Consider the following 26,314-nt stretch of genomic DNA (forward strand, 5'->3'; position numbering starts at 1 on the left):
AAAATGAAGCACTGCCAATGTCTTTTTTTTAAGTATTACTGTTAGTGGTAGCTAAAGAAGGAAGGTATGGGGAGCTATTTAAGCAGCTTTGGTCCAAGCTAGCTGAAGCTCATTATCTTGTTCAGGAGACCCTCATGCTCTGTTCTGGTCATGCCTGTTTCCAATGCTCAGTCTGTTGCTCCAAGGAATTTGTGCACAGGGAAATGGTACAAAGATGGGGAAGAGCAATGATCTTGGTCCAGACTGGGGTAAGCTGAAATCTTCTCTTTGAGTTGTTTGTTCCACTTCAGGATTTCCCTTCTATTTTCTACAACCACAAACATTTTAGGGCTCTGCTTCTCCTCAATCCAGTGTCCGTGTACCTTCACTGACTTCAAAGGAAACATTTACCTTAAAGTGCCTATATTCTGATGTCTGAGGTAGAAGGCAAGGACACACTGATTTTGTTAGGGCAGTGTTACCTTGGAAGGCAGTGACACACCTCCCCTGAGTGCAGTACAACAGGTATTGTCATTGTTTAGTGCATCTCTTTTGGTAAAAGTGGTGCATCTCACTTTCTGTCCTGTCCGTCCTTTTATCAAGCTGCCTAAATGAGAAATATCCATACAGTTGATGAATTGGTTTTCATGATACTGCTTCAGAGTCAGCTGACAAAAGTTAAAATGAATGGACTCCAATGTAATTCCTTAGGCATTATGTTAGGGCCATGTATTTCATGGGGTTGGTGGTCAGAGGCAGGGATGACACACACATCTCAAAGCTTCATGTGACAAACAGCCCGTTTAATTGTCCATACCTAGAGCATATAGGGAATTTGAAACACCCCAGGCTCAACTGCTGATTGGTCTGATCCCCACACAGCCCAGCTTCTGAACAGTGAAATGTCTGCAGCTTAGGATGGAACATGATAGGTGAAGTCCCTGTGTGGATTTAAATCCAACCTATCCTTGCCCACCCAGGGACTGTAATGGTACATGTAGGTACACACTTTTTTCATTGATTAAGCAGATATTTAAAGACAGATGTGAAAACTATATTTTTATTTTATATATATTGATGGTGGGTGTCACTAAAGTGGATCTGTGCCCTCTGCATAACTAATTAATCTACTGGGCACTCCAAAGCTGGTGACTGGAAAATTCAAGAATCTAGAGGTAAATATTGCTAGGTCATTGGCAGCAGCCAGAATTCCTCTTCATTTAGAAAACTACTTGACTGTTTTTTGTTTTTAAGGTATAACTCATCTTAACCTCTTAATTGCAAAGATTTGCCAAGATGTGCATGATATATCATAGATAATAGAAAATAATAGTCTTACAGAGATGACTCAAGGGCTTCTGAGGTAATGGAAGCCTAGAGATGAACACTGGTGAAAAATCTCAGAAAGATTAAAGAGCATTCCTCTAAAAAGACTGCATAGATGACAGCTCAGCTGAAGTGCCTCTACACCAGTGGGTGCAGTTGTGGGTAATAAACAGGAGGAGCTGGAAGTCACTGTGCTGCTAAAACGGTATGAACCAGTTGCCATCTCTGAAAGATGATGGGATGAATCCCATGATGAGTGTGGCCACTGATGGCTACAGGCTGTTCAGAAGGGACAGGCAGGGATCTCTGTGTGTTGCCTTCTACATAAGAAATGAATGCAATGTGAAGGGCTGCCTCTGAAAAACAGCTTGAGAATTTCTGAGTGGGAATCAGAAAATGAGGTAACAGAGGGAACCTTTTAGATTGTGCCTATTACAGGCCTCCTGATCACTTAGAGCCTATTGACTACAAAATCTGCTTGCTCCAGCTACGGGAGCGATCATGCTCACAGGACCTTGTTCTGCTGGGGAACTTCAACCCCCAATGCCTCTGGTGAGCTGTAGGCAATCCAGGGGAATGCTGGAATGCACAGAGGATAACTTCTTCAGACAGGTAATTGACAGCTCTGACAGAGGTAACCTGATGGTCACCAGTGCAAGTGAGCTCATGGATGACACTGAGGTAGGAGGAAACCAGAGCTGCAGGGAAAATGCAGTGAACTAGTGCAGTGTCTGCATGAGTGGACAAGTGAAGAGCTATGGATGATGTTTATCTGAATTTCTGTAATGTCTTTGACATGGTCCCACCCAACATTCTGAACTCCAGACTGGATGGATACAGATTTCATGAGTGGACTTTATGGTGTATGAGGAATTGGATCTATGGACAGTCAGAGGGTTTTGAAAAATATGCATTCAAATGAAGATTAGTGACAAGTAGTATCCCTCAGGAATCTATACTGGGACCAGCATTGTTCAATATTTTCACCAGTGATGCTGTGGGGGTGAGTGCACCCTCGGCAGATTTGCAGATGACCCCAAGCTGAAGGTGCTGCTGGCACACCTGAAGGATGGGATGTCATCCAGAGGGACCTGGACAAGCTGGAGAAGTGGCTCATGGGATACTCAGAAGTTTTAACCAGTCCAAGAGCAGGGTCCTACTCCTGGGTAGGAGCAACCCCAGTATCAATACAGCTGGGGGTTGATGGGATTGAGAGCAGCCCTGATACAAAGGACTTGGGGGTGCTGTTGGATGGAAAGTAGAACGTGACTCGCAACATTCACTGACAGCCCAGAAACCCAACTATATCCTGGGCTGAATCCAAAGACTGAGTGGGTTGAGAGAGAGCATTCTGCCCCTCTCCTCTGCTCTGGCAAGATCCCACCAGGAGTGTTGCATCCAGCTCTGCAGTCCTCAGCACAGGAAGGACATCAGCTTGCTGGAGCAAGTCTAAAGGAAGCCACAAAAATGATCAAAGGGCTGGAGCACCTCTCCTATGTAGAAGGACTGAGACAGTTGAGGCTGTTTACCCTGAAGAGAAAATGTTCCAGGGAGATCTTAATTCCCCAGTACTTAAAGAGGCCTTATAAGAAAGATGGGAACAGAATTTTAGCAGGGTCAATTGCAACAGGAAAAGAAGTAATGGCTTTAAACCAAAAGAGGGTGGATTCAGACTAGATATAAGGAATACATTTTTTTACAGTGTGGGTGCTGAAACATTGGAACAGGCTGACCAGAGAGGTGGTAGATGCCCCATTCCTGAGGCTCGTTCAAAGTCCTATTGGAAAGGACTCTGAACCACCTTAACTACTTGAAGATATCACGTAATAGAAGATGTCATTTTGGGGGGGGACTGGACTAGACACATTTTAAAGCTCCCTTCCAAGCTAAAGTGTTCTATGATTCCGTGATTTTAAGGTGTCACACAACTTTGTGTGTTCACTTCCTCCTCTACAGTCATGACCCTGTCCTTTCCTGCTGCTTTTACTGCTTCATGTCTCATATCCTGGCACTGGTGCCTGTTAATCTCAGCTCCCCATCACAGCTGTTCCATTCTCCTCTCAGTGCTGATCCTAGCATAGTAGTAGTTTGGTTATTGAGTTCATCAGGAGTAGGACTGCATGCATTACCAGCCACAGCTCTGTCCTTCCTTGTTCACGCATCAACAAAGTCCTGGTCCCTGTGCTGGTGACTTCCAGAGTACAGCCAACTTCTCAGTAAACTCCAGTGTTTGGCCATGTCTCTAAATAAAGAAGAAAAGTGAAATATGGAAAGTAGCATTTCTGTGGAAACTTCTGAATTTCCACTTTCACATATCATTAGAAGGGAAAAGAAAAAACAACACAGACTGGCTGTCAAATTCACTTGAGTTTTCAAGGTCAGGACTTAGGGAAGACAGTTTTATTTGTATATTGAGCAAATCATATCTAAGACCCAGTGGGACAAGACAAATTTGGCAGCCAGCAATGTTGTTCTCAGAGTGCCACTTTGGAAGAAATCCTTGTGAGATAGGGTCCCCAGCCAAATAAAGGTGTTGCTCTGGCAGCTGAGTAGACACCAACAAGCTGAAAAGAGCTTGTTGACCTCCTTCCCCATGACTGGCCTTTCCTGGAGCCAAAACAGTGTGATGTAGTTTGCAACACATTATGGATTGTCCTGAAAGATATTTTGTCATGCTGACCCAGAGCTGGAGTATCCACTGGGGAAACCTGGTGTGCGTTTTTCATTGCAAGGCTAGGAAACAAGTGGGAAACTGGTGGAGAACATCTGATCTGACATGTCTGAGAGTCTTTGGAGGCCACTGTAGACTGTCTGCTTGCTCTGTAAAGCAAAGAAGCCAGAGGCTGAGACTGTGTTCCTAAATCGACTTAAAATTATAAATCACCAGCTAGCAGATCATTACAGTGTACAGTCTTTCTTCCATCAAACTAATGGAACTTTTGAAATTAATTAATAGGACTCTGAAAAATTCCCAGACCCTTGTTTTATTTTTAAATTAACAAAATTAACACAATTTTCAATGAGATGGTAGATCTAGACTTAAATGCTGCCATGAGTTATGTGCACATATCCCTACTGCACACAGATTACTGCCCTGCTGAATGATGCCCGAGTATGACATGCAAGGATCTGCATGTTCCCTCTTTGTAAGATGGAAAAAAATCTGCAAAAATGGACATTTTTAATCTCTTCCTATAAAAGATTTGTGTGAGTCATTTGATTCCGCTTCAAACTGTTTTATATTTATTGTTTTATATAGTTATTTTAGGCATTTGCATCCTCAACAGTTACTTAAAAGCTGCACTTGCCAAAACTTGTCAATTATTGCTTCAGTCACAACTTGCACAGTCACTGAGACAGCAGCAGAGAAAGAAATTTTAAACTCATTTGGATGTCAGAATTTCACAGTAGAAACCTGTCTCTGTGGATATCAGTGTCACCTTTTCAAGGAATACTCTGTGAGGTGGTTCGAAAAAGCTGCTCCTGGGTGAGCAGCTCATTGGGCAAGAGAGGGTAATGGTAGGTGTCAGGGGACCCTGGCTGGTGGCAGGAAGAGGGTATTGCAGAAAAATAGGGCTGGCACTAAGGAAAATGAGATAGGAAAATATATCTCAAGTGAGTGTCTTGGCATGTGGGTGGCTAGGTCAGTAAACTCAAAAAAGAGCCTCATGTTACTTTACTTGCAGCCTGAGGCATAAAGATACATGTGTTGTTGGCCAACACCCAGAAAACCACACAAGTAGTGGAGTTCCTGGTCTTTGAACACTTTGAGAAGTGGTGGATGAGGGGAAGCCATTGTTCCAGACAGCAGCACACAGCCAGACTGAGGGGTGAAGGCTGATCTGTGCACAAAAGGTGCGTGGGGCCCTCTCTGCTCCAGCTGCAGAGCACTGGGCCAGGGGCAGGCCTCACCATCTGCTGCTCAGCACACGAGTGGAAGGGTAAACCCTCCTGGAAATGGTACAAATCCCACAAAGCTGACACCAGTGATGGGATGCCAGTGGGGTAAATGGGGCCATAAAGGCATCTATGGGTGATGAGTCCTTTCTACACAGATATTTTAAACTTGTTTAAGTGACCTTTAGTCCCAAAATTATAGGAAATTTCTTTTACACCATTGTGATTAGTTTCTCTCTACACTCCCCTGTCATTACAACTTCATGCTCTTTTTGGACTGCAGAATTGTCGTGGTTTGACCGGAAATGGGACATCTGGGATATGTTGTTTTGCTGTGGTTACCAATGGGGGGTTAGATTTTAAGATGGGCACCTAGTTTGACCAGTGCGGCATTTGGATCCGCCTCTTGAGACTACGAACCCAAGGGGTTAAAAGCAGGGCTCTTGTCCTTCAGAGCGCTCTTGGGATTTCCGGCGTGAAGAAGTCTCTCCCCCGGCCCAGTTGCTGGCTGGGCTGGGGGAGGGGAAAGCCACGTGGCCCATCTATGGTAGGCCCGGATTCGGAGGAAGGGTGGCAGACCCTTGAGCGACCAGTTTATTCCCCCCCCCCCAGAGAATGCAGCCCGTGCTCGAACTGTATATCTTGAAACTTGATATCATGTGCCGGCAGGCAGCACGGCTGGGAGGAGAAAGGGGGGGGGCAGCGGGCAGGGGCAGTCCGGCCGCCTGGGACAGCTTTTAACCCTTGTGGAGAATGAAGGCTTCGCAGAACATTGCCTTTCCTGGGAAAGGGATAGGAGTGGAAGATGAAGGAAGAAAACCAGGCCAGTAAGGAGGGTCTGGCAAAGGGAGAAGAGAGATGTTGAAGGAATGGAGGAAGATGGAGTGGCAGTTTTTGCTGGACTCTTTTTTGTTGTATATCCATGGACTCTTTCCTGGTGATGCAGAGGCTGTATTGCAGGGGGAAGCGGAGGCTCGGCGTCAAGAGAGTTTGGTTTTGAGACCCCTCGGCCCCAGGGGGTATAGAAGACATGGGGGGGGACAAAGGTCCCAGGGATGTGACTGTGCTCTGCTTGGAACGAGACGAGGCATTCTTAAAAGGCCCTGAAGGCAGTCCCCTGCCCCATCCCATGCCTGGTGGTGAGAGCACCTTGGCGTGGAAAGGAGATGTCACGAGATAGCAAGATACCGGGCGGATTGCTGATTGTGACAAGAAGTCCGTGGCACAAGGAAGGACTCCGTCTATCCCTTATGAGCTGAAGATTTGATTTTTTTCCTAAAGGGTGGTGCCAGACCGAGTGTGGATAATTTTTTTGGAAATGTAAATGTGTTTGGGAATTTGGTGGGAGGAGGATAAGGAAGTGTTTCTGTGTAGTTTTCATTCTCTTTGTGTGTGTAGTTTAGTAATTGTGTGTGTAGTCTAGTAGTTGTGTGTGTAGTTTAGTTAATAAACTTCTCTTTATGTTTAAGTTGGAGCCTGCTTTGCTTATTTCCTGGCCACATCTCACAGCAGATATCAGGTAAAAGGTATATTTATGGGGGCTCTGGCTTTGCCAGGCCAAAACCATAACAAGAATCAATTCAGGTAATAAACACTAATTAAAAAGGGGAGGTGAAAGTCTGGTTGTATCCATGTTTCTTAAAACTACTAATTCTTCAAAGTAAAGCACAGGGATAGTCTGCCTCAGGTTAGATCTAGAGCTAATGGAAATTAAGAGCTGGTTGGGCACAGTAAGGAAGCCCCACAACTCTAGTCCCACAGCTCCAGTCCCACAACTCTGCTTGAGGCAGAGCATCTCTCCAGCAGGCTGCAAAGTCTCCCAGACAGTAGCAGCCCTGCTTGGGTTGCCTGTTGGACACACTTCCCCTCTTTACTGCCATCCTGAAAACACCACACAGACCAAAACTCTCAACCCTGTCTATCTGGCTTTGTTTTCTAGCTGGAGAGTGTATCTGAAAGCTACCACTAATTGTCTTTCTTTTGGCATAGGTAAAGGACCATTCTGGGCCAGAAGAACAATTAAGTGAAAGGAATGTATGACCAGCCTAAGGAGAAAACCATAGATTATATAGATATATGTCTCTATGCTTACTAAGATGCTTACACATTTGAAAGGGTGAACAATACTCAAAGTTTTAAAACAGCTATTTTAGGAGGAAGAAAAGCCTTTCTAGAAAGACCTCCAACTAGCAACCAGGACCCAAACCATGTACATGAAGAAACTGGAGCCAGGCACTATTTGGGTAACAGCCAGGTAAAATGATTCTTTGTCCTGAAGGATACAGTGGATGTGAAGGTGGGTCAGGGAAGTGCTGTATCTCCCACTACAAATAAACAAAATTCACAAACCTAACAGTTGTAAAGATATGCTTCCTTTTTCTTTATATTTTAGCACATCTTTTATTACTCTTCCATTTTCACTGGCTGAAATTCTTCCACAGAGAGAAGAAAATGTTGGTCAGAGCAAGAAAAATAGGGTTGACATTTTTCTCCAGTGTAATATAAAGAATATGTCCATCTCCTCAACACAATTTCTTATGTGGTCAATGTCTGCTTATTTTTTCAAGTTAGAAAAGTAGCAAGAAGCAGGCACACAGTACAAATCAACATCTGGCTCTATGGCTGGTGATGTAAGGAAGGTTTTGGCTTTTATGACAATGGATTGTGCTTTAATGATTGTAGTCTGACAGAGAAGGATGGGATCATTCTGTCTGAAAAGGGCAAGAGAATCTTTGGCAGCAGGTTGGTCAGTTTGGTGAGACAGGCTTTAAAATGAAGGACTCAGATGATGAGGTCCAAAGTGGCAATGCTTGTGCCATTGCTTCCTCCTAGGCTGTAGGTCATTTCAACCAGTGCGGTGACTGGTGTTCCTTGTTGCTTCTCAAGATGAGAATCACAGGGCTAACCACATCAAGGGTGTGTATGATTATGATGAATCCTCGAAAACCCTTTTCTGGGGAAGCTGGGTGCTTGAATACCTTTCTGAGGTGCCTGTACATAAAAATGCACAGAGCATGGGGAATAAACAGCAAGAACTAGAAATGTCTGTGAGGGGTAGCAGGGCCACGATCTCATTGCAATTACAGGCCATGGTGGGATAGCTCATATGATTACCATGCTGTCATGGGTGGCTATGTACTTTTAGAAAGGACAGGTCAGTGAGGTGTGGTTCTGGAGTTGCTCTTGATGTGAGAGAGCGACTGGAATGTATCAAGCATAGACAAGCATAGACGGATGAGTTGAGAGCTTATGGGTAAGAACTAAGGGACAGGCTAATACAAGTGACACTATTGGGACTGTTCAATGCAGGCCGCCTGATCAGGATGAAGCTGATGGGGCTTTCTGTGAACAGATAGAAGTAACCTCACAATCACAGGTCCTTGTTCTCTTGGGGAACTTCAACCACCCTGGTATTTGTTGGAGAGACAATACAACTCAGCACACACAATCCAAGAAGTTTCTGCAGATCACTGAAGCTAACTTTTTAATGTAAGTGCTGGAGGAACCAACGAGGAAAGGTGTTTTGCTGGACCTTGTACCAACAAACCAGGAGGGACGGGTTGAAGATGTGAATGTTGGGAGCTGACCTGGCTGCAGAGACCATGAGACAGTGGAACTTGGGACTCTGCATGGAGGAAGCAAAGTAGTAAGCAGGACTAGAACTCCAAACTCCCAGACAACTTCAACCTCTTCAAAGACCTGTTTAAAGGAATTCCAGCATTTAGGACCCTAGAAAATAAGGGAGTCCAAGAGAGCAGGTCAATATTCAAGCGTCATTTCCTCCAAGCTCAAGACCAGTGTATTCCCATGAACCAGAAATGGTTCCTGGGCAAGAGACCTGTATGGATGAGCAGGGAGTTTCTAGTAAATCCGGGATGGAAGAAAGAAATTTATGGGTGTCCCGGGGGGACGTTAGGATGGTTGTATCCCCATTCATATGTTCTGTGCCTTTAAGACTGTCTCTAAAGAGTGAAAGTTTTGTTTGGGTTTCTCTTATCAGGGACACAGAGACGGGCAGTACATAGGGCTGTTTTTCACTTTTTGCTTTGGGCTTTCTGCTTTGCTTGCTCTCTCTCTGCTCTCGCTTTTGCTTGCTTTTGCTTCTGCTTATTAGCTAGTTTAGCTAAACAGTCCACATCCCTTCCTGGACTGTTTCTCCTCTCCTGTTCCTGTGACCATCTCGAACCTGCTCGGGACTGGGACGCGGGAACACCGAGAGTTCGGCTGCAGCAGCTGCCCCAGCGCCGGAGGGACTGAGAGCAGAGCAACCACCCCCGAAAGAGACTTTCTGATTTTGCCATCTTTCTCAGAGCGGTGTCAGCGGGTATTGTTCATTTTGTGTGCGGGGGGTGCTGTGCCTGAAATAAACAGGTTCTTTCCACCTCTCTCCGAGGAATTCTTCCCAAACCGGTTGGGGGGAGGGGCCATGTGGGTTTTGCTTTCTGGAGGGGCCCTCCTTTGCAGATTCTCCACCAAATTTGCCCTGAACCAGGACAATGGGATATGGAAAAAGGAGCAGGTCGCATGGGAGGGCTATAGGAACATCATTGGTATGAAGGGATACAAAAAGGAAGGACAAGGCCTGCTTGGAATTGAGTCTGGCAAGGGATGTCAAGGACTAGAAGGGCTTCTAAAGGTACATCAGCAGCAAAGCTGCTGCATTTATGGAAAATGTGGTGCCACTGCTGGATCAGATGGATGTCATGGTGAGGGAAGACACAGAGAAGGCAGAATTGCTGAATGCCTTCTTTGCCTCAGTTTTTGTTGCTGTCTCCTTGAGAAACCTAGATCCTAGAGGTAAGAGAGGGAGGCTGGAGAAGGGAAGATTTCCCCTTGGTTGTGGAGGGCTGGGTGAAATATCAGCTGAGGAGACTGAAAATCAATAAATCCATGGGCCCTGATAGGATACACCCACAGGTACTGCGGAAGCTGGCAGATGTTGTTGTTAAGCTGCTGTCCATCACTTTTGAAAAATCATGGGGAACTGGACAGGTGCCCAATGACTGGAGAAAAACTGCCATTCAGCAGGACCTTGATAGGCTCAAAAGCTGAGCAGAGAAAATCCTAATGAGGCTCAACAAGGGCAAGTGTAGGGTCCTGCAGCTGGGGAGGAATAACCCCAAGGACCAGTACCAGAGAGACAAGGAGCTCCTGGAGAGGGTCCACTGAAGGGGCACAAAGATGATGAGGGGTCTGGAGCACCTCTCTTAACGAGGAGAGACTCAGAGAGCTGGGCCTGTTTAGTCTAGAGAAGAGAAGACTGACAGGGGATCTCATCAATGCATACAAATATCTGAAAGGTGGGTGCCAAGAGCATGGTGCCAGACTTTTCAGGGGTGCCCAGTGATGTGACAAGGAGAAATGGTCATAAACAAAACCACAAGAACTTTCACCTCAAACCTCAGCTTGAGGAAGAACTTTATGTTAAGGGTGGCAGAGCACTAGAACAGGCAGCCTGAAGAGTCTCCCTCTCTGGAGACACTCAAAACCCAGCTGGACTTGTTCCTGTGCCACCTGCTCTGGGTGATCCTTCCTTGGTAGTGCAGTTGGACAAGATGATCTCCAGAGGTCCTTTCCAACCCTAATGATTCTCTGATTCTGGGGTTCAAGGATTCAGGATTAAGGCTCATGTCTTATGACCAGCACTCGGATAGTACAAGTGCTCAATTAGATGTGAGGCATCTTGTGGCAGAGGTCAGCATTGCAGATTTTTCAGGGAAAAAATGAGGACACCTGCGTATGAAAAGACAATGTTGAAACAGTTTTCCTCTCTCATTACTTTTGACAGACGGGCAAGCAGCAAGTAATAAATGGGCAGTAGGCGAGCCTTACCTCCCTTCAAGGAATTTAGAACCATCAAAATGATACTGTAGTTTTATTTTACAAATAAGGCAGCTCAGAAATTAACTTCATTTAAACCTCCTGTTTGGAGTTTGGCTGCTGCATAACTATAATGTAAGGTTATGGTTACTGCTGCTGCAAGGTATGTAAATAAATGCAGATTTGCTCAAAAACTTTGTTGCTAGCAGAAATGGGCAGGAGAGAGTTCCCACTCCTGCACAACCATTGCTGTACAGGGACTGATCTTGTAAGAAGTAAGAAACTACCCAGGTCTTTTGACACCTCTGACATACCCAACAGGTAGCAAGAGAAGATGGACTGACACAGTTATCTTGTTAAAAGAGCTTTCCTTTGATTTAGTGGCAGATAATTCCCCATGATTTCAGTGGATATAGTTCTTTGCTAGAACTCATGGGAGAAAAGAGTGGTTTTTTAAAATGGTTTCAAAGACTGCTGTTTCATTTAGTTAGCCCACTTCAATAACTCTTACAGCTACTGTTCAAATTACTGCAATTTCCTGATAAATTCAATAAGAAGTCCTGAGACTAAGAGCTGCAAATGACAAAGGGGTGCTCCTGGGGTCATCCTGACTTATAGCCAAACACAGAACTTCACTTGTGAACCTATCTCCTGGTGCAGGAGATAGGTTCACCCAACAGGGCTTTTTGCCCCACTCTTCCTCCTGGAACTTGCTGACCATTCGTGGTGGGAGACCTTCAGGACACCAAATAGAATGAGCTGGTAGGCAGAGGATTTTTCTTATTACAGACTCAAGCATGTTGACCACGAAATTCAGGATAAGCAAAAGCAGCTACAAAAAGTAACATCAGCCATAACTCCCTTTCTTTCATCAAATCTTTCCTCTGAAAGAAGGAAGCCTAGGGTGTAGACCCATAAGCACCCTGAGCTGACGCTCATCCCATGATGGTGTGGCTCTCTCAGGCTTCCCAACAGCTGCACAGAGAGCAGAACCATGGTGCAGAGCAAAGCTAGGGTTGCTCTTGCAATACAACTGCAAGTGTATATAGACATGCTCTGCGTACTGGGGCTCTTTTCATCACAGCTTTCTCCACAATTACTGAGGAGCACAATAAAATTAAATCATCTGTGTCATTAAAAATGACCATGTTGTTGGATGGATACAGTTCCAAAGATAGTATCCAACAGCAATAAAAAAATTACACTGCCACCCCATATTCTGGACTATCTTTTCTTTTCTGAAGGGCAGTGCTGCAGGCAGAGATTTACTCTGGGTATCTTAGTGTTTTCACTGCTAAAACATTTCTAGGCCCATGAGAATTCCTGTTTGTCACTAGTAGACATTGCAGCAACAGTCAAGCAGTAGACAGACTGAAAAAGGACTGAGTTGGTCACAAATGATTCAAAATCTGTGGGTTTTTTCCATATAACCATCACCATTGCCAACTAAGAATAAAGGTAAGAGTAGGATCACCTGGGAGTTGAATCATAGAAATTTACTAGAGACTGTGCTGTAAGGAGCATGAAGGACAAAGGCATCAGAGAAATGAGTTTATCTAATGTTAATACAAAGTGGCAGCTCCCCACAGACTTTAAAATTAAGCTGAAAAGGGTTCATTGCTTTTTTCCCTTTGTTCTATCATCACCTTTTATTTTTGACTTTTTATTTTATTTGGACATCCTTTCTCCAGGCTCTACAAGGAGATCCAGAAGTGATCTCCACTTTCCTTGCCGTGCATCCTGATCAGATCTGTAACCTGGCACTGCAGACCTGAGGTCATCCCTACAAGATGTTAATGTCATTCTCAGGATCGCATTTTGTAAGATCTCCCTTTCAGTAAGAAGGGCACCCTGGAACTGCACCCACTGCATTCCCATGTCCTCTCTAACAAGCAGTATGGTGCACACACAGCAGCATTTCCATCACCATCCTCCTGCTCTCCTGAGCTCATTTTGGTACACACGGCACACACCAAGCCAAATCGTTCTCAAATTCACTGATGGCCTGCAGCCTTTCCAAGTGAGAGGGGAAACTCTGCAATCCTCTGTGAAAATCAGGGGAATTCTCAGCTGTGTGTGGCGTATATGAAATCTGCTGCCCTTACCATTTTGGTTCAGCTTGTAGCTTTTGCATTTTATAAATCTGCAATGTGAAATGAAGCTATGAGAACATACCACACAGACCCAATGAAGATGCAGTTAGTACAAAACGTGGCTGCACTAGAAAAATGCATGTTTCTTGCCAATAGTGTGGCATTGCAAAGGGCTTTACAGAGGACAGATCTGAATTTTTGCCTCCCAAAAGTACTGAGGTGTGAGATCCAAAGGCTTGTTTCTTTATAAGAATTAAACCCACATACAAATTAGGTGTTTAGCCTTAGATTACCTCTCAGTTCTGGTGGGCTGCTGATTTAGCAGGCTTTTACACTCCTAATATACATCATCATGAACTGTCCTCTGTTTCTACCTTATTGTTTACTGTATTATATTTATGCTCTAAGAGCAAAATTACTAGCAGGATTGCCTTGTATACATACATGGAAATATGTAGTACAAAACACATCTGAGAAGCAGAAAGGAGATGAGGAGAATCATTCATCCAAACAAAAGCTTGTTACAGTGACCAGCTAAATTTCTAGAAATCTGAACATAATACATGAAAAATGGCATTAGAAAGCTGAAAAAGCAGGTAACTTATTTTGGCATGTATAGAGCCAAATGCAAAAGCTGATGTTTGACAATGCATTTACAGATGCCCTCCACAAGATGTGTATCTATGGAGCCATGAGGGCAGCTTTTAATCAGGATTTTTAGAAATGTGAAGTGTGTGTACAGTCATCGGTGCCAGCTCAGCTCTGACTTCTACAGCAGCAGGACACCTTAGCTATGCTAGAAAAGAAGCAAAGAAAACCAAATTCCATTGCAAATGCTTTGGGAACAAAACATTGCTTCACCACCAGCAAATAGCCATACCCCGTTCCTAAACTTGTGTTTGACATTTTGGCTTGATAAAGAAGAAAGACACAATTTAGAAATCTTCCTTCATCTAATTTTATTATGTTTTAAATTATATTCTAAAGTTCCTCTGTCTTGCTTGAAGAAGAGAACAATATATTTTTTAAATTGCCATTATACAGAACACTGAGTTAATTTCTATGGAAAATATATCTTAAAATCATTCAATCACTAATAACTTTTATGAGTGCAGCATTTTTCTTCCATGTTTGCAAGCAGAATATCTGAAAGCTAGAAACACCTGTTTAAATTATGTCTGTTTTTCACTGTCGAATAGTAGATGTGTGCTCTGTCACCATCATGCACAAGCAGTTAATTGACAACCAAAATGGTGGGAAATTAATATCTGCTGTAAGGATGCATGTCTCTGGGCTTTGACCTTAGTTGTCTAACGCCTAGAAAATTAGGTGATGCCTGCCTGGTTTCTGAGAAAGTCTCTCCCATGCAGATATGGAATATTCATTTAAAAAAGAGGCTGTTACAAGCTTTATCTAGCTCCCACTGAAATTGTTCAACACGTTCACTTCAGTTGGAGGTCTGGGGAAGTATTTCCAAATGACACAGCCTGTACTTTCAGAAGTAGCTGTATTCCTCTTGGTTTTACAAGTGTTTGCTGCAATGTCTAGCTAATCTCTTGTGAAGATTCTGAAGATTTATGAGTTGCCATTGTTAGTTTGTCTGGGCTGACCAAAGGCCACAGCCTCTAGAGCTCACTTGTCTTAACATGTTTGCAGTGTGCATTTCTGAAACCCTATTTGTAAAGAATACTAGAGCATTACAGAAACTCTGAAATAGCACCAGGAGACATTGCTCTTGCCTAACCCAGATAATCACATGCTCTAATTCTGCTAAAGGAAAAGTAATCATATTCAGCATATGAGAGAAAGAGCTGTATGCAGTTGGAAATGACATGATCATTTGCATTGGAGATAAAAATGATGGGCCATTAATTTTATAGCATTAAATGAAGAGAAGTATTAGACCCGTATAATTAACTTCAATGAATACATTTCAAAGACATTTTCACAAATGTATGTAGGAAGTGCATATCTGAAAATACTGTTGAGAAAAAATAATTATATTCAATGTAATCTTACAGACTGTATCTGCAAATATAATACATACTTTGACAGATTTTTTTATTCTTTAAAATGTGTTTATTTGCTCTGGCCCACTAATGGATGTAATTTCCAAATGGCAATATTAAGATTTCATTGCTATTATTGATCTCTAGTCATCTGTGGTCCCCTGAATATAAGTTGAGATTTAAAACTGATGTGAATTTTACAGTAGTGGTTATGTTGTCCAGCTCTATATCACCTTATCAGCTACTTTAAATGTATTTAACAATTTTATGTTAACATAATAGGTTTGGTTTTAAGTTTCAGAGTTTTGGGGGGATATTATTATTTTGTATTTCTTTTATACTGGGAAAAATTTACTTTAATTGGGAGTAGGCACTACCAGCAACTAGTTGGTGGAGAGATGCTCTAGAGAAACCAAGTGAGGTAAAAAAATTTAAAGAAAAAAGATGATATAGGCTCCACATTAAAAAAAATTAAAGGAGTGCGATGCTTTACCAGCTCTCACAAAAATCTTTGAGGTGGATGTCAGATATGCCACTGAGGTTTCTTCTAACGTGTGTTGTACACTCAAGGTAGTACCTTGCAGAGGCACTTTGTGTGCATCCACCTCCTGATCTTTCTCCACCATAGCAAACCTTCCTCTGCTCATCTCCTCTACAAAGACAGTGATCTTGGACCTGTCTCTGCTGACCTGCCTGCTGCAGTCATCCCTCTTTATTTTAAAGCAAACATCCAGTTATTTATTGCCATTCTGTCCCGGGTGTTGGTGGAAGAAACTCCCCTCAAATATCCATTTTTCTGCTCGGAGTCTTGCCTCCCTCCTCTCCTTTGCCCTGATTTGTACTTGCTGAAGGTCACACTAAGAATGTCTGACCTGTCAGCTGTCATTGAGAAGGTGCAGGGGAGGGCCTGGAGCTGAAACTTTCCTTGTGTTGCTGACCTTGGCTCCCTGCATGCGCAGCTCCTGTGAGACAGCTTGGGCTATGGTGTCCCCTGCTCTCGCTAGTCTGGATCTGGGCTTGGTCTGCCCTCTTTAGGGGTTCCTTCCTATTTCCTTACCTGCCTGTTGTGCACTATCACTGTCTGGTTTTATGTTAGCCTACTGGAGCCACAAATGCTCCTCAGTGCACTGGCACGTGGCGGCCTCATGTGAGGGAAAGGATGGACCTCCCACTATTCTTATTCTTTTATTTTGAGGAAAATAATATCCAGAAATATCTCAATCTGTAACGAAAAGACCAAAAACACTAAACAAAAATAATACAGATCAAATGTTTACTACCAAATGCATCTACCTGACAAAACATGAAAAGTGATAGCACAGGATTAGGAACATACAATATTAGAGTTTTTATAAAAACTACTTATATGCCAGAACTGTATTAAAACAAAAGGGGAAAAAAAGGAGAAGACTATAAAAAAATTAGTGAGCTTAGCAATGTGAAAGGACAGATTTGGGCACAGTTAACTAGTTTAAAATTGGTCATGGCTTTTTCCATATCTGGATGTAAAACAAGGGGCTCCAAAGAGCCTGACCTCACAGGAACAGGGTGCAGAAAAAGGACAGAGAAAGAATTCTTTTGACATGGTCTCAACATAACATAGTCCCACCTGATGTGAATAAAGCCCCATCCTGTAGCCCTGACTCCCTCTGACTCTGCTGTGCCTCGCTGCTTCCACGGGGGTCAATTAGTAGAGGCTTTACTTTGCTCCAGTGTGCTTCTCCTGAGCACCTAAAAAAAAGGAATAGCAGTTTTTTCTGCTTTTCCATTATACTCTAGATCTCAAAGACTTCTCAGTTCTCCACAGGTCATTTTATTGTGCACTTAGAAATAAGTAAGTATATATTTTTTTTCACTTCACAAAGTTTCACATAGACTGTTGGTTAGAGGGAGGTGAAGATTTTGAGAGAGTAGTACAGCTCTAGTAATATAGAGTTTTCAAGGTCCAGAGATTATTTGCTTTATTGGAGACATTTTAATCAGAAATACCTTATTGGTTGGGTGACATTTAAGGATTTTTTTCCACAGCAGAGGTGTCAGCTATATCTATGTGGAAATGTTGTATATCACTTGACTTTTTTTTTAAATATGCTAGATTTGTGTTAGATCATAATGACTTTTTCCATCTTAAACCAAAACACATGGCAAGGGACTTCTCCAGTGCTGACAGCAATGTAGCAGGTTGTTGTCATAGGCAGTACCATACTAAAGCCCAATCAACACACTCCATCAATATAAATGAAACTGACTTTCCAAATATGACACTCAGTCAACTTCCTAACTTCTTCAAGCATTAACTCAGATGACTTTTGAATCAAAAAGAAGAAATCCTCCAGCATGACTTTTTATTTTATCTTTCCCCTGTTACATCTCAGAGATGCTGAAAAGCATGTATTCCACATCAGGATTCCAAGGAAGGAATGTTTCTCAGGTCCTCACATGCCAGTGCACTGAGACTGCACAAGGAGCTGCTGTTTGCTGTCAAAGGGCTGGTGCATCCCATTGCATTTTTAGGTTCTGCTCTAAATAGGTAACAGTGAAGAGAGGTAGATGAGGAGGCAGAGGCAGGCAGAACAAAGAGTGCTTTGGTTTGACCTGTAAGTCTGATTCACCACGAAAGCTGGGCAAGGTAGCAATGCTCAGGGGGACTGGTGGAACAAGTCAGTGGCATGTCTTCTGGAGCAAGTGTTCACTGCAGCCCAGTGTGTTTAGGAGCTGCTTCTGTGCAAGACTCAAGTCCTGGCTGGCCTAGGATAAAATGGACTGTCAGGGTGCCTGCTCTTAGCTGCTTGCTCCTTACACCCAGAAAGCCAAAGCTCCAGCTGTGAAATTAGACCAGGACCTTAAAGGTGTGGACAGAAGGTTTGTTAAAACACTTCCAGCATCTGTGAGTGGGACGATCTGTCAGTGTATAAGCAGCCAGTTATTTATGTCTCATCCAGGGAAAGGCCTGCTACAGAATGCATTGGTGCCTGGCAGCGATATCAGTTCATGTCTGTTCAAATTCCTCCCTGGGCTTGCAGCCGCACCAGGGTCATTGGAAGCAGTGTCCCCCAGGCATGGTACCATCCCCTGATGGGACCAGTGATGCACCCCTACTCCTCATGCACTTCCAGCTCTCTGATGGGGCCCCATTTCTCTGGCTGTTGAGTGTCTGGAGTGTCTTTGAACAGTTGATTAATGTTTGAAAAATGTTTGCAAATATTTGAAACTAATTATCAAGTTGTTGAGATGAATGAGTTTTTCACAGGTGGACATTTGGTGAGTATTTATGTGTGTGTTCTTGGAGACTCCTTTATGTAAATTGTGCTGATGCAGCCTTGGATGCAGAGTTTTAAAGCATGCGTCAAGTTTTCTCACTATGTTCCCTGTATGAGAGAATATTTTTCAAGTGAGGGGTTCATCTGCACACAAAAACCTGTGTGCAAAATCTGGATTGGATTCCAGACATAGTATATTTTCTAGTGTTTTTCAAGAATTTTCTGTCAATGGCTTCCTATTTCTTTGGTAAACTGCTCATTCCATGCATATGAAAAAATGTATGTCTAAAAGAGCTATGATCTGAAGGTTTTGGTTTATCAATTTATTTACCCAGAATTGGAATAATAAAAACTGGAATACACTGATACATATGTTCATTGTTACGACACCCCAGACACATACATATTACTGAGGTAGAAAGACAAAAGGAACCCCACCCCTGCAATCTCACCTAAATAAACCTGCCTCCTTATAGTCATCTACTTCCATCAAGCCTTTCTCCACCATTTCTTGGAATGCATAACATTGCAACATTGGTACATATTTTACAGCATTTAGTAGTAATTATAAATTCTACTCTAGCTCATGCATGTTTTCCTTAGATTGTGAAATTCTAATCTTTTCCCCCTCCAAAAGCAAGCCAATGTGCTGCTATTTGCTGATGTAAGCTTTTAAAAATGGTATTATTCTATGACACACTTATTTAGTCAAGTAATTTTTATTTGCTTGTTTTTCCAATTAAATTATATTTAAGTTTCACCTTCCCAGGGTTGCACTCCTGAGTGTTAAGAAACAGGTAGTTATGAAAACCTAATATCTTTGATCAGTTGTGAGACCAGAAGTTGTGTATGCTTTTGAACAGAGATGTGGACTTGTTATTACCAGGGCCCTCTGAGTACCCTGGCTGAGAGTGGTCCTTGGTGCTGATTTTAACCTCCAGACAGATATTAGATATTCATACCCTTGTTGGAAGTTCAGATCTGACAGGAAACTCAGCTTTTATCTCTGCAGTATTTGGATATTCACTAAATGCTCAGCATCAAGAGCCTGGCCAAGCCCATCCACTGTCAAAGCTCTAGCAACACAATTATTGTACAACACAATTGTACAACACAATTATTTCTGTCCCCTGTCTCAGTCAGGTGCTAATGGAGCCTTCCAAGATTCAGGTCTCCCTATTTACCCCTTCCAAGGAAAGATGTAATTGATAAAAACTAACAATTATTCTCACAGTGTTTCAAATTCTTATAACCCATGTATTAACTAAAATAACTAACTTCTGCATAGCAATAGCTCTCTGCTCATGTCCAAACCCTTCTGTTTTCAGCTGCTTCCAGCAAGAATTATTGAAGCTTGTGTGACACCTTTCCTTGACAAAACACTTTATTCATACCTCTAGCACTATGTGATTTCCAAGATAGGGAGAACAGCTCAGCTACTGTTGGTACTTAGTGCCTGTTTTAGGAGACAGCCTCACACAATAGGAACTCATTCTTTGTATTCTGTTTTTCAGGGGTTGTTTTGGGGTGTTCTTCCAGATTTTTGTTTACTGGAATGGCAATGTGATACAACTTTTCCTTTTTGCATGATGTTCTATAATAGAAGCTGTGAATAGTCATGGTAAGCAAAAGTAAGTTTACTGTTTTGGTGACATTTTCCACCAAACCACATGAAAGATAACCAGACTATCTTGTCTAAACAAGGCTTCCATGCTTGAAATTCTTGATGCAGCCTTTTTCAGGCAGCAAAATCTCAAAATTTCTACATCTGGTAATAATAGCTGTGGTATGCATGATCACATTTTTGGTTGTATTGCCTTTTGTGTTGGAAACAATCATCTGTGACATGACCACATTCTTGGCTTTATCCAAGAGTATAAACTTCTGTACAGTGATTTGGGATGTCACACCACGAGCCTGGTCTCACTTCATAGAATCATAGCTTGGTTTGAGTTGGAAGGGACCTCAAAAATCATCCAGTTCCAGCCTACCTGCCATAGTCAGGGACATCTTCCACTAGACCAGGTTACTCAGGGTCCCATCCAACCTGGCCTTGAACACTGCCAGGGGTGGGTCATCCACAACTTTTCTGGGCAATCTGTTCCAGTGCCTCACCACCAACACAGTAAAGAATTCCTTCCTAACATCTAATCGAGATGTGTTCTCTCTAAATTTAATTTCTTTTTTATTTCCAGCTATGTCAATGGCAATCAGAATCCATTTTTCATTTGAGATATTTTTTGAGCCCATTGATAAATACATTAAATTTTCTCCTGGATTTCATTTTACTGCTATTGTCAAGTGCTCTAACAAGTGCTTTTGCAATAGCCAGATCTTTACCACCCTTACATTCAAGAGGCAAATCATAAACCTTAACAGAAAATGAATTCCCTTTAGTCTTGAATAACATCTATTTTGGCCATCATGATGAATGTTATTTAATCACTCTGCACTGACACTGACCTCTCAGAAATAAAGTTCTGAAAGCTTTTACAGGCAAGGGCTAAGCATCTTGGCCTATGTAAAGTACCAATTTCCAGTTTTTACTGATACTTATGGGATATACATTGAAACTCTCCAAGTTAGACCTGTCAGATGTCTGAGCGCAGCACCAGTATGATCTTTGGAAGCACCTGTGAATAAGACAAACTTTTGCTCAGAGTGTGACCACAATAGTTTCTCAATATTTAAGGTTTGCCTTTGTGTGTCTTTGATATCCTTGATCAAAATTCCTTTTTTAGAAACAGATTATTCTGTAAGTTTTCAGTTTTATTAGTCACCTCTTCTGCCTCTCTCCTTGCCATGCTCACATCAGAGTTTCTAGCACTGTGGGCACATATTCCCATCCTGTTGTTACTGAATGGCCACTGGGGTGGGTTGTTGGGGTGGGCAGTATAGCCCTGAGGTGAGCTACTGAAAGTCACTTGTGAATCCCCAGCCTTGCAGCGCTTCCAGACTGGAATGGAAAAAGCCAGGTCAGCCTGATGTGGTGCCAGTCACAGTGCTGCTTTGAGCAGGAGGCTAGACTAGCTGTCACCTCCCAAACAGCATTCCTCTATGTCCAGCATAAGTTCATTCTCCATCCACCCTGAGCTACAATTCTGATGAATGCTTTGCAAAGGGTTTCCTGTGAGCTAATCGTGGTGTTGTCATCCTCTCTAAGTTGAGCACTATGCAAATCCTTGGAAGTTTTTGGTAACTCTGTTATCCTTTGGAATTAATCCTTTTTTAAATGCCGAGCCCTGTCTGGACTTGTATATTTTGCCAAAGTGTATTTATATCAGTACTAGTTTTTATCAATTCCAACTTTGATCCTTGTGACTCTTCTTGGCACTTGACAATTTTAGTGCTGTTTCAGATCCCCCAGTGCACACACTGTGCAGTACTCTGCTTCCCCTCAGCTTCAGGCAGAAGCAGCCAATTACCTTTGCCTGGCAAATCCTGACTGCCTTGTCATAACTTATTTCTGGGTCCTCTGTTTGCTCCCCAGATTGTCTGGCACAAGGGCCTCATGCCCAGTCAGGGGCACAGTTTGCCACTCCAGCCTGGCAGCAAGATTGATCCCTTGGGGCTCAGTCACTCAGAGGACTTCTGTTTTCTCCCTTTCTTCATCTTGTCTTGATCTAAAAACATATAAACCATATGCTGAAAAGTCTTATGAAAGCAAATACACTTATGCAGGGTTCAGGATTTCTCAAATTTATTTATGACATCTCCATAGTTTACCCCCTCTGTGTGAGTTCAGTGAAGCCTGCTAAGAACATCAGCTATCTGAGCAGCAGTCCTTGCCAGAAATAAAGCTTCTTTCTGTTAATTTACCTCTTTGTTGGTGGTTAAAGCTTGCAGAGACAAGGGAAAGTCCTGGTTAAACCCCCTCCACTTGTTCTTGCCACTGTCAGCAATTTCTTGATGCAGTTTTTAACTGATCTCTTTTGACACTGTGCAATTTTCTGAATTTTGCATTGTAGGTAGTGGCAGGTATTGTTCAGCAGCTGGCCAGAATCAAGGTTTCTACAAGCTTCTTCCTCCTTTGGCCCTGTGAATGATGCAGGAGATGGTCCCACTGGTGCATTTCAGAGCCCCCAGAGGAACTGCTTCCCACTGAAAATACCCCTGCCAGTCAGATGGTAGCTGACCTTGCCCTTTTGCCAACACTGCCACGGCTGTTTGTAAATTAAGGAGATATTAATAAGCTGGCAACTGGAAAGGCCCCCTGACAGTCAAGTTTCTGCAGCACAAAGGAAATCTCCAGGATTGAGACTCGTGCACTCATCCTCTATGCTTCAGAATGTTCCCTTATGAAACTTGGTTCCAAGTACCTTTGCCTTGCTCTTATGCTTAGATACCCACCTGAATACTGAGCATCTCCCTTACTAGGGCTGTAGAAATACTGTGTAAGGTCACGTTTTATGTTTGGGGTAATTTAAACCTTTTTCCTTTTTTTCTTGCAGGTATTGGTATTTTTTCCTTTTTTTTTCTTTCATTTAGATGTTGAGTTATCCTATGAAATTTGGGCTGAAAATAATCTCATGACCTTGTTTTGCTTCTCTGGTAGAACAATTTCTTCATAATAAAATTTTACTTACTTTATGAATCCTTAGTTCAATAAAGTTTGTTGTTTTGTTTTTTGGTTTTTTTTTAATCCTTCTGGCTCAGGAATTACTTTTCAGGTCTGATCTGGATGCATTTCAATTCCTAGATTTTTCCTTACTCAACATCACTAGATTTTTCCCGGCCAAAGAGCTGCAAGATATTTCTTCTGATTGGTTACTCCTCAGCTGAATGCCAGCAGTGTCCCTAAAACTGGCATAGAGTGCATGTTAATAAGACAGGGTACAGTAATGGCAGCATTGGTGTATGCTGAACTGAGGCCTCTGATGATTGCTGGACTATATAAAAATTGCATTATTGCTCAGTGAAATGTGGCACCAAGAAAAGGAAATGGTCTCACAAGCAGTGAGATTGCAAAGGCCATTTTTTTTGGCATAAGACAAGGATTAATTTTGCCTGGTGGTTCCTGGTAGATCTAGGCCAGCCTGCTGCATTGTTGAGCAAGCACTTTTATTATTTAGTCATCCATTTTCCTTTCAAAGACATTTTTTAAAGAATTGAAAAAATAAAGTATCAAACTGCTGAGGTTCTATCAAACTATAAAACACATGGACACGATTCATTAGTAGTGTCACGTAAATTGTCCATGGAATTACATCAGAGATCATCTCAGTGCCTTTTGTCATTATGGTGATTACATACTAGTTTTACCAGAACCAAAATAAAGTTGGAAGCTAAATTATTATTTTATAAAATATAACTGATTTACATGTTTTTATTACATGTATCTTCATAGCTTGCAGCATACTACAGAGTAGAGGTAAACAAGATCTTCCACCTAGACCTGGGTATGTGCTATGTTAACATTCTTTAACAAGATTTAGTTTGTTATTTTTCTTAATGATGACCAACATGTTTGCCATTGTACCTAGTGTTCTTCATTATAACAGGAAAAGGTGCTGTATAAATCAGTGAATGAAATAACTATTTCAGGATTTCTTTTATTTTATTTTTTAAGGCATACTTTAACTAGCAAAGTGCTAACAAACACATATGGAAAAGCATATTAGGACAGTACTTTACCCTGACTATTTTAAGGAGTACCAGGAGTATTGGAAGAGCCCAAATGGCCTATGTGTACTATTATACATACCTCACAATGTCTTTTTATGTGTATATAACTAAAATTATTGATTTAAAGAAATTGCAGAAATCACTTTATTATAGCAATGGTAATTTTGCTTGATGGTGATTTAAAACTCAATAATGCCCCTAAGTAATTCAATTTAAAAAATAAAACTGCCAATAATTGAAAAAAACATCTCCCAGATAATTTTCTTTTTTCATTTTTAAGGATTAAACAACAAAGTCTGTATTCCTTATTGCTGATTTCTACCATTAAACCAACTACATGCAAGCAGTGCTGATTGCAATATAAAGAATTATACTCCCGGGTCCTACTTGTATTCATTCTCGCTCTACACTTTAAAAACCCATTCATCAATTACTCTGCACTGGCACCAGAGCCCAGCCTGTGCGTGCTGGTTTTGGCTCGCACTGAGTGCATCCTTCTGGGGCGAGGGGAGGCACTACGAGCGCACTGCAAAGCGTCTGCGGCTCCTGCCCCGCATTCTCCAACCTGTGCAGACACTCACAGTGCACCCCGCGCAATTCCAGAGAAACCCTTCACAGGCGGTGGATTTAATGGCCTTCATTCCCTGCTCCCCAGAATCCCTCGTGATGTTCGGAGCCTTAAACCAAACCCATCTTGTAAGCAGCCACATGAGTGTCAGCGCCAGGAGTTTTTTGATGTGCAGCATAAGCGAAATGCTGCATAATATAAAATGACGGCGCTGTTAATCCTATAGCACTGGTGATTCCCAGCCCCCTCTGCTGTTGATACCAACGTCATTGTCTCTGGCTTTAAACTTCATCAGTATGCAAACGGAGTGTCACTGTGATGGGTGGTAACTTGGTTGGATGCACTTCCTACATTTCTGGCAAATGAGTATAATTATTTTCAGAGCTGCGGGCAACTCATGCATGTTTTATCCTCCATCTGGACCTGCGTGGTACACAACAGTGATAAAAGATGATTTCTCCCCTTGGATGTTCGTAGGCCATCATCGACACCGTCCTGATGAAATGGTCATGTATCCCCTAGCACTTCTATATCTGCCACAGCTTGACAACAAAATTATTTCCCTATAGTACTAAAACACTTCAAATATTCAAGCCCTCTGTGCATATATTTGTGTTTCGAAGCATTCAGTGTTAACGTAACGTGGTAATTTATAAACTGCCAAATTAACTATGCAGAAATCCGAGCAGCACCTTATGAGATCTGCAAAGCAATAGAAAAGAAAGCAAAAGTTTTTTGCTCTCAATAATAATAATAATAATAATAATAATAATAATAATAATAATAATAACAATAGTAATAATAATAGTAATAGTAATAGTAGTTGTAGTAGTAGTAGTAGTAATAGTAATAATAATAATATTATCAAGTACCAGAGGCAGGTTTTACTCTCCCATTGTCAGAGCTTTTCAGTCCTGGACTAAGTTACTGCACACTGAGGCTGAAGCTGGGATGTTTTGAATTGAACTATTGTCATAATTACAAGTCATGACAAACTATACTGTTGTTGTTCAAGCAAAAAGGGGAAATATGATCTTCCATCACTGACCATTCAAAAGAGAAAAAGATGAAGGCAAAAAGGCTAGAATAGAATTTATTAAAAATAAATATTCATCTCCATGACAGAAAATAAATGAAGCCCACCCGAGCAAGAAGAATCAATATCTGCAAAGCTAAGATTGCTCACATGAGAAGGAGGAGAAAAGAGAGATCAGCTTCCTTTGTTTCTTTGTTATAAAATCATTTTAATGATTCAAATCCATCACTATGACTGCCCTCTTTAGCAAGTGTAGGCTGTCCTTACAGGCTCACCACTGATCCTCCAAGAGCCAGACACCAGCATTCACATCACCTGTACCAAACAAAGGACGCCCCTCTCACCGTTACCACAGGATCCTGATTCCCTCCAAAATAAAGTAAGGGTGAATTTTGACAGGCCCTCGAAGGGGACTTGGTGTCTTCTGATTCTCCATCCACAATGCCCAATGCGGGGTGCAGGCAAGGTGGATGCACAGGCACTGCACCCCTCATGGTGCGACCGTGCCAGACTGTGCCACCACCCTGTGCAGGCCCGATGGCACCAGCACTGTTCATCGTGGCTTTGCCAGGGTCACCATGGCAACAGTGTAATAGATTTGCCCTTATTCAATCCCAGAGGCCACACTGAGGTGGGATGCAAAATTTGCTGGAGTCTGAATTCCTTTCAAGTTGTGGCTTATGTGTCAGGAAACAAGTCAA

This window comes from Melozone crissalis, unplaced genomic scaffold (assembly GCF_028551555.1).
Source record: "Melozone crissalis strain CALT ecotype California unplaced genomic scaffold, PUWL_Pcris_2 ptg000005l_1, whole genome shotgun sequence".
Taxonomy (NCBI): Eukaryota; Metazoa; Chordata; class Aves; order Passeriformes; family Passerellidae; genus Melozone; species Melozone crissalis.